Genomic DNA, 11,541 nt, shown 5'->3' with positions numbered 1-11,541 from the left:
TCAAACAATTTAATGACTTAGGTGCTATTTATCGTGCCACTTTCCAGGCAAGGAAACAGCCTGTGAGAGATGGTGTGACTTTCAGAAGCCACACAGTTGGTTAAAAGAGGGGCAAGGGTTATTTCAGGACCCACTCTCCGAACCCCCAACTATTGAACTGCTTCCCCACACAGCCCGCTCTGGAAACATTCTCTTTGCTTTTGGTCTTGCATAGCAAAATGCCTCCAGTTCTTCCAGCTGTTGCCCTCAGATTGTTATTGTTGAACAATTTGTTTCTTCTCCCTTAAGCGAAAGATGAGGCCACATTCACTGAAATCCACAAGGAAGCCAGTGCTGGGCGTGGGGGGAATGCGACTGGGCAGGTGGTGGGCGAGCTGGTCTGGGAGCCCAGGGGCAGGAGCAAAGAAGGTTTTGGGGAGACCACGGGAGCCGTGTGGGAGCGGCCCCCTTAGGTGCTCCAAAAGCCGCCTGGAATGGGATGGGGACAGTAGAATGACCCAGGAATTAGAAGCCAAAGAGGCAGCCTCCCTGTCCCATGGGGTCCCTGTCCTCTGACAAAGGGGCCTTGCTAGATAGAGGGGCCCAAGCCTTGTGACCCCCAAGAAGACCCAAGGTGGTGATGGGGTACCTGGCCCTAACTCCTAGGCCGCATGTTGATGTCTAAGAGTCTGAGAAACAGCCCCCTCAAGGTGTGACCTGGGGCAAGACCCCCCACTCTGTGAGCCTCAGTTTCCCTGTTAACCAGAGGTATGTAGCCAAAAGTGCTCTCAGGGGGCCTGCTCACTGCTAGGGCTCTTTTGATGATGTTTGCTGTCTGATGGGGCCGGGCTGATGTTGGGAGGCAGCCTGGGCTCCAGGAGGGATGGGGCTCTGGAAATTGGAGACCCAGGTTCTAGCCCTGCTTCCGCCTCTGACCTGCTTTGCCGTTGGGCCTAATACTTAAGTCTCTCAGAGCTTGCTTCCCAGACTGGAAGAAAGGGGAAGAGGAAAAATGACAACACTCAAAGAGTCTTTCCAACTCTGGTGTCTTGTCAGCTCTACTTTGCTCAAGGTCTGAGGACAGGCTGTGAGAGGCAGCTGAGGAGGGGTGCTTGGCTTCTCCACAGGTTAGGTTCTCTAGGACTACATCTCTGTAAACAATATTTGTTGCACACCGTCTCCTGGCAGGCACTGTTGTGGGCACTTGGATGTATCAGTGAACAAAAAGATCCCTGGTAGAGACCCCTGTTAGGCCAAGCATGGGTTTGGAGGCACTGAGTTATACTATATGTGAAGGAAGCGACCTTGATCTTCCAGGAAACCAAGTTGGAATCCCTTTGTAAATCAAGGGAAGTCCCTTTATGACGCTCCTGAAAAAAAGAACCCAGTTTTTATCAACTGTGTTTGCTTAACAGGAAGGGACCAGAGCCCAGCCAGTTTCCGTGCTGTTGGAGGTGCTCATTTGCATTTGGATATGCTATTTATAAACGCACTCCTATTCATTAAAGCAGGTTCCCCAAGGCCCTCAGCTGCTCAACAAGGTGGGGGCTGGCCTGCGGTGCACCTTCTGCGTGAAAGGTGCATCCACCGTGCAGGGCTTTGCACAACCTCACCAGGTGTGCAGAGAAGGGGGCGGGGCCGGGTCTGGGGCCAGCAGGGCTGGGAGGGTGGAGATGAGGACAGTCTGGCAAAGGGATGCGGAGGGATGTGGAGGGCGGGTGGGGAGCCCCGAGGGGGAGGCTTGAGCATCAGGGCTGCACGGGGCTCCAGGCGGGCCCAGGGGTGGCTGGGGAAGTGTGAGCCTTCTCTCCCCAACCCTGTGGACCATGGCCGGGTGACCATCTCCAGCCCAGGCCTCGCAGCCCCTCCTGCAGAGAAAGTCTGTGCTGGTCCTTGTGCGTGCACCCTGGTCTGCCTGGGAGGCTCCCACCTGTCCAGGGCGGGACAGCAGTGATGCGGCTGGGTCGTCCCTCTCCGCCAAGGCCCGCCACCCTCTAAGCGCACATCTTTCTAAAGGGATTAGGCTTCACACGGGTCACGGAACAATTTGTTATTCTGCTGGCTAGAGCCAAGTTTCCCTTTGAAAAATGGTTACTCTCGGAGTCGGCAATTACTTCAAAATAAATTTACCAAAGACAAAATTGTGCCTCTTGGGTCAGTAAACGACTTGCCTGTTTGGGGCTGAGGAGACAAGGTGTTTATTAAGGACCGCCTTCGTTTCCTGTGCAGGTTTTTCAGTTTGAATAATTGTCCAATTAAATATAATTTGGAAGTCAGTGCTAACCCAGTGCCTTGATCACAGGAGGAAGAATCACTTGGAGGCGTGCATTAATAAATCCCTGGGAGCCCCATCGCTCCCCAGACCCCTCCTTTGGTTTAATTTTGAGAAATTTTTTGTCTTCCCATGGTCTATATGCCTCCCATTTGGAAATGAGCTGCTTTTCCCCAAAGAATTCCTCGGCCTCACTCGTTTCCATCTGTCTGTCTGCTTCTCTCTAGCAAGCAGATACATGAGGCTTCTCCTCGGGATGGTTCCTTTATGGGCCTGGGGACTTGTGGGTTCTTCTTTCATTCCTCCAGTCATTCATTCAACAAACACCTACTGAGAACTTACTCTGGGCCCTGCCCTGCGCTGGAAAGGGGAAAAACCAGATGTTGCTCTGGCCCTCAAAGATGACTCAGCCCATTGAGAGAGAGGGACCCAAAAATGGGCCTGAGTGGTTCAATGTGGTTCGTGCTGTGTTCTGCTCCCAAGGGGGCCCTGGTCAAAGGCTTACCTGGAGAAAGTGACAGCCAAGTGAGGCCTAGAAGGACAAAAAGAGACAGGCCTAGGAAAGGAGAGGATGCATCAGGAATGTACAGAAACGCAGAGTGGGAGGGCACTGAGGGGAATAGCCCTAGGTGCTTTGGTGTGGCCAGGTGCAGTCATGTGGGGTTTGGTAGGAAATCGGCAGGAAAGGGCCAGAGCTGGGATGTGGTGATGCCTTGAGCCTAGAGAAGGAATCTGGAGTTTACCTGGATTTAAGGGTAATGGCCAGGCTAGGACTGGGTGAGTCCAGCAGGGCCCCTAGGGATTTAAGGAGGCATTGCTATTTAAGGTTGACCCTACACTTGCACAACCAGAGGACGAGTGCATTCTTAAATTTTGCACCCTAGTCTGGGTCTTGGGGCAATGGAAGGTTTCCAAGAGAGAGATATGGGAACAAACTGTTTTATAGAAAGATCATTGGCAGCTGTATGCTAGAACTCCTCCTCCCAGCCCAGTGCAGCCCAAGGGTTGGGGTCAGGGTCAGGGTCAGGGAGGCCAGTTAGGAAGTGACCGCAAGGGTCCCAGAGAGAGGAGAACACCTCAATCAAGGGGAGGCAGGGAGAATGGGGGAGGGGCCGTGCTCAGGCAGACCAGACGGGAGGAATCACGATGGGCCTCACTGGGAGAGTCCACAGACTAATGAGAGACACGGGCCTCTTGGAGCCTGGGGGCGTGTATCACTGCGGGCAAAGCTGCCACCTGCATGGCCTCAAGATGAAATCTGGTGGAGGTGGATGCAGGGAGACAGCCATGCTCCCTGCAGCTCAGCTCAGCCAGGAGGCTGGCAGCCTGAAGGGTAGCATGGCCACTGGGCTAGGAGGTCTTGGCTGGACCTGGTCCAGGGTCAGGGTCAGTGATAGGGCCAAGCTCAGGACTGAGCTGGTGACCAGGATTCTGTTCAACATATTCGGGCTCGTCGAAGGGGAGACCCCAGGGTCATGGGCCTAAGTCAGAGACCCCTGGCCACCACCCTGTGAACCCCTATCCCTACCGTGAAGAACTGATCAGAGTAAAGTCCCCTTGAGGGCTGCGGTCAGGTTTGGTGGCTCTTTGATGCTCACAGCCCTACCACCTGACCTTGTGGCCCATTTGAGGCCCAGGAACAAAGGGGAATGAAGTAAGGACTTGGCGTGTGTCCCTCACCACCGCCCTGTGACCTGTCCAGAGCACTGCTCCAGACCCAAGGCTCCACCCTGCCCCAGGCTCTCAACCCATCCTCCTGGCCCAGTGCAGCCCAAAGATGCGAATTGCCCTAAGAAGGTCCATCTAGCTGGTGGGCTTGCCCTGCCTGTAGCCCCAGCACCTCCAGTTGGCGGGTCTGATTTTCCCCAGAATGAGCCAGAGAGGGCTCTGACCTACAAAGGGGTCCTCAGGTTCTCTGGATCACTCCTTCCATATTGTAGATGGGGAAACTCAAGTCAGGAGATGGAAGAAAGTCCCTCGGGGCCATACAGAGAGTAACTGCAAAGCCAAGGCCAGCCCCAGGGCTCCCAGTGGCCAGCCAGGGTGTTTATACAGCATCTTAGTCTCTTTGGGCTGACAGAACACAGTACCACAGACTGGGTGGCTTACACACTATAGAAATGCATTTCTCACAGTTCTGGAGGCTGGGAGTCCAAGATCAGGGTGCCAGCGTGATCAGGTTCCAGGGTAGGCCCTCTTCCATGTTGTAGACTGCAACTTCTCGCTGTGTCCTGATGTGGTGGAATGGGCTAGGGAGGGGCCCATTTTATAATCACCTCCCAAAGTCCCCTCTTCCTAATTACCTTGGGAATTAAAATTTTTGCATTTGAATTTGGGGGGAACATAAACATTCAGCCCGTAGTGTACAGTAATTATTATACCACTTGCCCAGCCTAGGAATGTAGTGAGGGAGATGGGCGGCAGCCCTGGGGTCCCCACAGGAGGATCCGTCCTCTGGGAGTGGCTTGGGGAGGGCAGCTAAGGACCCAGAGCATTTCTGTGGTTCTGCCCTGGTCAGCTGGATCTGATGGGGTGAAATACCCTCAACAGGGGCCTGTCCCCAGTAGGAGGAGACTGATGGGCTCAGAGGTGTGGTCATGGGCTTAGAAACTATCTGTCCTGAGACCAAAGCCTGACCAGGCAGTGTCCAGGCCAAGCTGCAGGCCTAGGGCGAGGATATTTTTGTCTGGGAGCCTGAGGTCACTTCAATAGAGATGATGGTGAAGTGAGGATGCGGTCCGGACATACTGCGTGGTGTCCTCTGGAGGCTGGGGACTGGATCAGAAGGTGGGGTGCTGGCGCTGGCTGGGCCCCCGCATGGCCTGCATTGAACAATCATTTATAGAGCACGTTGGTATACTGAACACTGTTCTAGGTAGCAGTGACAATGTAGTGAACCAAAGGGGCAAACAGCTCTGTTGGCATGGAGTTTAGACTTTAGAGAGGGCAGATGACCAACCAACACAAGCAAGTAAAACGTAGAGCGTGTGAATTATGATAAGTGCCATGCAGGAAAGTAAAGTGGGGAGGGTGCTGGGGAGCCTAAGGGGATGGGTACCGTTTTACATGGGGTGGCCTGAGAAAGTTTCACTGAGAAGTTGACATTTGAGTGGAGACTTGAAGGCGGTGAGGGGAAGAGGCTTGAGGATCCTTCTGGGCATGGGAACAGCAGTGCTAAGGCCCTGAGGTGGGCATGTGTGTGGCTTGTTCAGCAAAGAGGTCAAGGCTGGAATGGAGCGAGCAGAGTGGGGAGCGTTTGGGGATGGGAGTCACAGAGGACAAGCAGTAGGAGGCCAAGGACACGAGAAGACAGGCTGACGGCAGCGCGGGATGAGTTCAAGGGTCCCTGGAGCTGTCCTCCCAACCCAGGAAGGATTGGCGAGGCCCCATCTGCTGGCTGTAGTCACAGAGCCTCCCTACGGGCCCACCGTGCCTCCCCGGCTCCCCCAGGAAAATGCTGCTCCGGGCCACTCTGCTGAGTTCTGTGGGAAGGCACACAGGGGGTGGTGAGGAGGGTGCAGTGGCCCCCATCGTGCGGGGCCGCTCTAGCTGCCACCCCCATTCTTCCTCAGCCCCACCAGGAAGGAAGGAGCGGGATTTGTCTGCCCATATTCACAGCGATGGAGGTGATCCAGGTTGAAAGAAAATCAATAAGATGTGTCCATTTATGTGGCACAAAGGAAGAAAGGTCTGCAGACAGAAATAGGCCGGGATTCACACGCAGGTGACTTAATAAGACTTTTCGCCAGTTTGAAGAGGACGGTAATTTAGATTTGCCTTTGAACGTCTCTTTTTTTTGTGCCTCAGTAACTCTCGGATCAGCCTGCTTAGGAAGCAAGGGAAAGGAGATTGGCCGCCTTCTTAGAAGACAAGCCCGTTTGGGAAGGCCGCTTGCTCGGAGAAGTTCAAACACCGGCCTTGAGAAAAGATGAAAGTGCCGCTTCAGCACATCCTCGGCCCATTGATCATGATTGAGGCCTGGGCCTGGTGCATTTGGGCTGGAGCGGGACAATGAGAACAAGGCCGGGCTGCCGGGAGGCCTCCTCTGAGCCACCGTGGAGCCGGAGGTGCTCATTACCGGCTCTGGGGCTTCGTGGCCAGGTGGGGGGCAAGAGGCAGCGAGGCCCTGACTGCAGACTGCAAGCCCCACAGGCCCCGTGGGCTGCCACCCAGCCTTAGCCCCGGAGGCAGCTCAGCTCTCCCCGCAGGCGGTGGCTTCCCTGGCTTTTGGCAGGCAGGACTCAGGCCGCCTCTCTGGCTCCAGCTTGGCCCACGGGCAGACCCAGTTCATCCCAAAGAAGTCTGGAATGCCTGAAGGAAAAGGCGAAGGGCTGAGGCCGGACTCCTCGGGGCTCCTCTGAGGAGGTCACGGCACCAGCCACCTCTGAGGCTGGGTGTTGCCTGACGGGCAGGGCTGGGCTACCTGAGTGGGCTCTCCTCACCCTTCAGGGGCAGCTGGGGTCCCAGGGTCTTAGGAAGTTGGGGCGTTGGGGTGGTGTCCCAGCCTCCAGGTAGATCCTGTGCTCCTCTCCCCAGACCCAGTTCAAGTTTTGCCTCTCCCAAACACCCTGTCCTCAGTGCCTCCATAGGGCCCCGTGCTTGCCCCATTGTGGGCCTCATCACCTATGCTGTCACTGTCCCATCCCCACCCGCAAGCTCCTCAGGATGAGGACAGCCCCCAGCCACCACACGGGGCCGGGCACAGAGCAGGCGCTGGAAATGTCTGCCACTCTGGTGCCTCTTCATTTGACCTCCTTTCACAGCCAGCAGGAGGTCCCCACGTTCAGTGCAGCTCCTGATCCACCCAAGGCCATGTGTGGGGAAGGTTAGCAGCAGACCCAGCACATGATGCCCGCCTCTAGCCCCAGCCCAGTGTCTTCTGCTTCAGTGCCCTGGGCCCTCTCAGGGTCCAGCAGGACTGTGGGAGGGACAGAAGTTGGAATCAGGGGACTTCATCCCACAGCCTGGTTTGCGTTTGATCCTGAGCAAGTCTGCCTTAGCTGTAATAGAATACCATAAACTGGGTGGCTTATAAAGAACAGAACTTTGTTTCTCACAGTTCTGGAGTCTGGAAGTCCAAGATCTGGGCGCCTGCATGGTTGGGTTCCGGAGAGGGCCCTCTTCTGGGTTGCTGACTGCCAACGTCTCACAGGGTGGCCAGCAGAGAGAAGAAGCAAGCTCTCTTGTGTCTCCTATAAGGACACTAATCCCACTCCTGAGGGCTCCACCCTTGTGATCTCATCTAATCCTAATTACCTCCCAAAGGCCCCACCTCCTAATACCGTCACACTGAGGGTATGGTTTCAACATATGAATTTTGGGGAGACAACAAACATTCAGTTGACAGCAAAGTCCATTCCCCTCCTTCCCAGTTTCTTCCTCTGGAGACACGCTGGGCTGGTCTCTGTGCTGTCCAGTATAGTAGCCGCTAGCCGCTTGTGGCCATGGAGCACTTGAAATGTGCCTAGCTGGAATTGAGATGTGCTGTCAGTGTAAAAGATTATACACCTCAGTAATAATTTTATGCTGATTACGTGTTGAAATGATAGTGTTTTGGGTTACATAAACCCAATAATAATATGGGGCTAAGGAAAGTATATTATTCAATTAGTTTAATCTTTTCAGTGTGACTACTAGAAACTTTAAAAATCATGTATGTGGCTTGCAGTGTATTTCTATCGGACAACACCCGTCTATGTGGGTTCTGAGCATGAATGTTCTAGAAATCTATGATGAGATATGGGTGGGAAAGTGCTTTGAACAGAGCCAGTTTTCACAGGGATAATACCGGCAGCCAGGAGGGACCAGGCCTGCCTCGGGAACGGTTATTGCCCAAAGCTGGGCCTTTTGGATATCTCCTTCAGGCTTTTCTAGTACCAGAAGCCAGGGACCATTGTCATGGATGAGGCAGTGCTTTCAAGGGGTCTCTCTCATTGGTGGCCAGGATGTCATGGGCACTTCCTTCTTTCTGTCTCTGAGGTTCACGTGCTGTGCAATACTGTTACTAGAACAGGCGACCAGGACCTCGTGGTCTTCACGAAGGGCCTGGGGACCCGGGCTACGGATCAGGAAGGGGTACTGGGCTTAGAGTCGGGGTTCTGCCTGGTTCCCAGGCTTCCCTGGCCTCTCCACCTCCTAGAAAGCCCTTTGCTCTTTTGCCCACCTGGTGACTTCCTATTGAAGTTCATTGGCGCCTCCTCAGGGAGCCCCGCAGATGGAGTTCTCTGATCCGTCTGTACTGTGATGGACCAGCATTCCTATTTGGCTGGAAGCACCCCAAGAACAGAGTCTGGTCCCTGTGCTCCAGCACTCACACGGGACCAGGCACAGAGCAGGTCTACACATTGAAGGAGAGTTTGAGTGAATGGACAGAATCTGGTTCCAGATCAGCCTTGGAATGGGGCACAGTGCTTAGTGGGGACTGGGCAGGTGATGGATAGAACTTGGGGGTGATGCAGAAAAGCAGTGTGAACTGGGGGAGGCGGGGGAAGACTGAGAGTCCAGGAACTTCCATTAACAGTCTTCGAGGTGTGAGGTCCTCCCTGGAGGGGATGACACCAAACAGGCTTAGGGCAGCCTGGCTGAGGGGAGCGGAAAGGTTAGGTCCTGCCCCCTGGCTTCCTGGGAAGGCCAAGCAGGAGCCAATAGAGGAAGTGGGGGATTTGGTCCAGGATCTGAGAGGGGCCCAGGAGGTCCTGCAGGCACCTAAGGGACTTCAGAAAGAAAGGAGCTATAGAGACTGGGAGAGAAGAGCCCCCTGTCTGGAGATGGGGGCCTCCTCCTGGCCTGGGAATCTGGAATCTGGAACAGGAGGGTCCCTTGAGAGATGGAAATGCCAGAATGACTCTGATGAGGGAGACCTTCTGGGGTAGGCTGGGTTGTGGGGTGGGACAGGCCAGGGTGAGGCTGGGCTGGGGGCACTAGTCCAGCAAAGGGAGAGGTCAGGCCTGGGGGTGGCAGGGGGCTCACTGGGTTCCAGAAGAGAGGCTGCTGGGACTGGAGGGAATGTTAGGACCCTGCAGTGGCTCCAGACATGGCCGTAACATGGACAGGTACGTTGGCAAGACCGTGGGGCTCCACACTCTGCCACTGAGCTGCCTCAGGACACCTGTCAACCTCTCTGCACTCCTACTAGTCCTGTGAGCCGCAAGCACCACTGAGGCCTCAGGCAGGCAGACCCGAGGCCCACCTGGGTCCAAATGCCTGGCTGTAGCTGCAGCACTGGTAGCTGATGGCCCCGGATGCTACCTCCCTCTCTGAGACTTGAACTTCTCATCTGCACAATCCTTGGGGTTTGCCACTTCCTGCCCACCCTGGAGGGCCCAGGCTACAGCCTAGCCTTTGCCCCTTTGGGGAGGGGGCTTCAGCATCTCAGCCAGCAGGGGCAGATCCCCAGAGCTCCTGAGGGTAGGCAGATGAAAGTCACTGCCCCCACTCCCTCCCCCAGCCTCCTGGCCAGTCACTTCCCCTCTCCTCCTCTCCTCAGCAGAACTGTAAGAATTATTATTTTTTAAATCCTCATTGGAATGCTAATTTTGATTTTGAGTGTCTGTCATGGGCTCTTTGAAGTTTTTCAGACAAAATAAGTACCTCCTTAACAGAGGGGATTAGTGCCTACTTGTTTAGAATCCTCAGACTGAAAGTGACAACCAATTTCAGAATCTGTGGGGTTTAGGGAGGCTGCAGGAAGAGGGGCCGCCTCCCTCCCTGGCGGTCAGCTTTCCATAAATGGCTTAATGGGGTTAGAGTTTAACCCCTCAAACAGGGATCAGAGCCCCCAGCTTGAAAGCCAGTGAGCAGTGAGGCAGATCTTGCTATTTAAATCCAGCAGGGCTTGGTTAGAACTCTTTCATTCTCTAGAGTTTAAAGAAAACAAACCCACTTCCCTTGCAGAATGTAGGGCCCGCTCCAGACATCCGTCCCAGGCTTCCTCCCCAGAATGCAGGCCTTCGTGCCGCAGGTAATTCCTGGCCCAGGCTCAGCCCTGGCTGGGAGGCTCCTGGCGTTAGAATTCCGTTCAATTCAGGAGTACTAATGGGCCAATTTGTAAAGAAAGAAATATAATGAGTTATCACAAAGCTCAGCAAGGACTCGACAAACCGGGCACTTCCCCTCCATCAAGCATCCCAGCGTGCTGGCAGACCAGCCACACTAGAAGTCCTGTGGGTCCCCTGGGAATGCAGCCCTCCCTCAGCTGCACGAGCAGAGGCAGCCCTGGCGGGTTTCCTTCCCCCTTTACTCCTCCCCCAAGTCATAGTCCTTAAGGGCCAGGTGGCTGAGGGTGATGGTGTGGGGTATATGGAGGTACAAGGAGTGGGGGGACACTTCAGGATTTATTTGCCAAAGCAAAATTATCATTCAGGGCATTTTTAAAAAGAGCATTAATACCACGTGAGGGCCCGTGAGCCCCCGCTGGGCTGCAGCATTTCCCCGGGAACTCCCATGGCTAGCCCGCACCCGGGAGCTGAGGCTGTGGCTCGGTCTGTCATTAAGCCTAGGGTCATGGATGGTGTTGGGCTGCCGCACCCATCCAGTGTGTCACATGAAGCCAAACTGCACCCAGCCTGGACTTGTGGGTGGGCTGGGGGACCTGCTCTGCAGAGAACAGGTGAATGACACGCTGTGTCCGTTCTGCTGAGATAACAGCCTATGAACTTGAATCATAGACCCCTAGGCGGGCAAGACCCTCCTGTTCTTCTTTCAGATGTGCAAAATCAGGTCCCCGAAGGGGAAGTGAACTGCTGGAGGACTCACATTAAGGCACTGGCAGCTGTCACACGGTGGACGCGATGAGCTAGGACAGACTGTCGTTGAAGCTGGTGAGGGGCGGTGGGAAGGGCTGGGCCTACAGGTTAGCCCTGGAGGCCTAGAGTGAGGCTCTGGGCTCAGCCTGGCCTGGCCTGCTCACCCTGCAGGCTGGAATGCCTGGAGTCACCCCCACTCTTCCTTCCCTGGCCACCCACTGACCTGGTCTAGCCCAGGCCTGGGGACCCGGAGGACAGAGATCTTGGCCAGCTTGGGAAAGAGGGCTGACCCATGCAGAGGGTCTCTCTGGGCTGATGTGCCCCTATGGTCTCATTCCTGCCCCTCCGGCCTCTGCTGCCCACACTGCTGGCCTGTACCCCAGAAATCTGCCCCATCAGGCACATCAGGAGGTTCTTCCAGAGCTGCAGGTCATGGGAAGGTCCCATCACCCGTAGATGGGATAGGTGGAGGTCTGGCCACTGTAGGGACTGCTTTATCTCAGAGACATGTGCTCCAGACTGGTCCTCAATGAGGTGCCAGGTAGC

The sequence above is a fragment of the Monodon monoceros genome, unplaced genomic scaffold, assembly GCF_005190385.1.
Source record: "Monodon monoceros isolate NGI ecotype Baffin Bay Population unplaced genomic scaffold, NGI_Narwhal_1 Super_Scaffold_7, whole genome shotgun sequence".
Taxonomy (NCBI): domain Eukaryota; kingdom Metazoa; phylum Chordata; class Mammalia; order Artiodactyla; family Monodontidae; genus Monodon; species Monodon monoceros.
Note: the sequence above shows the minus strand (reverse complement) of the source record.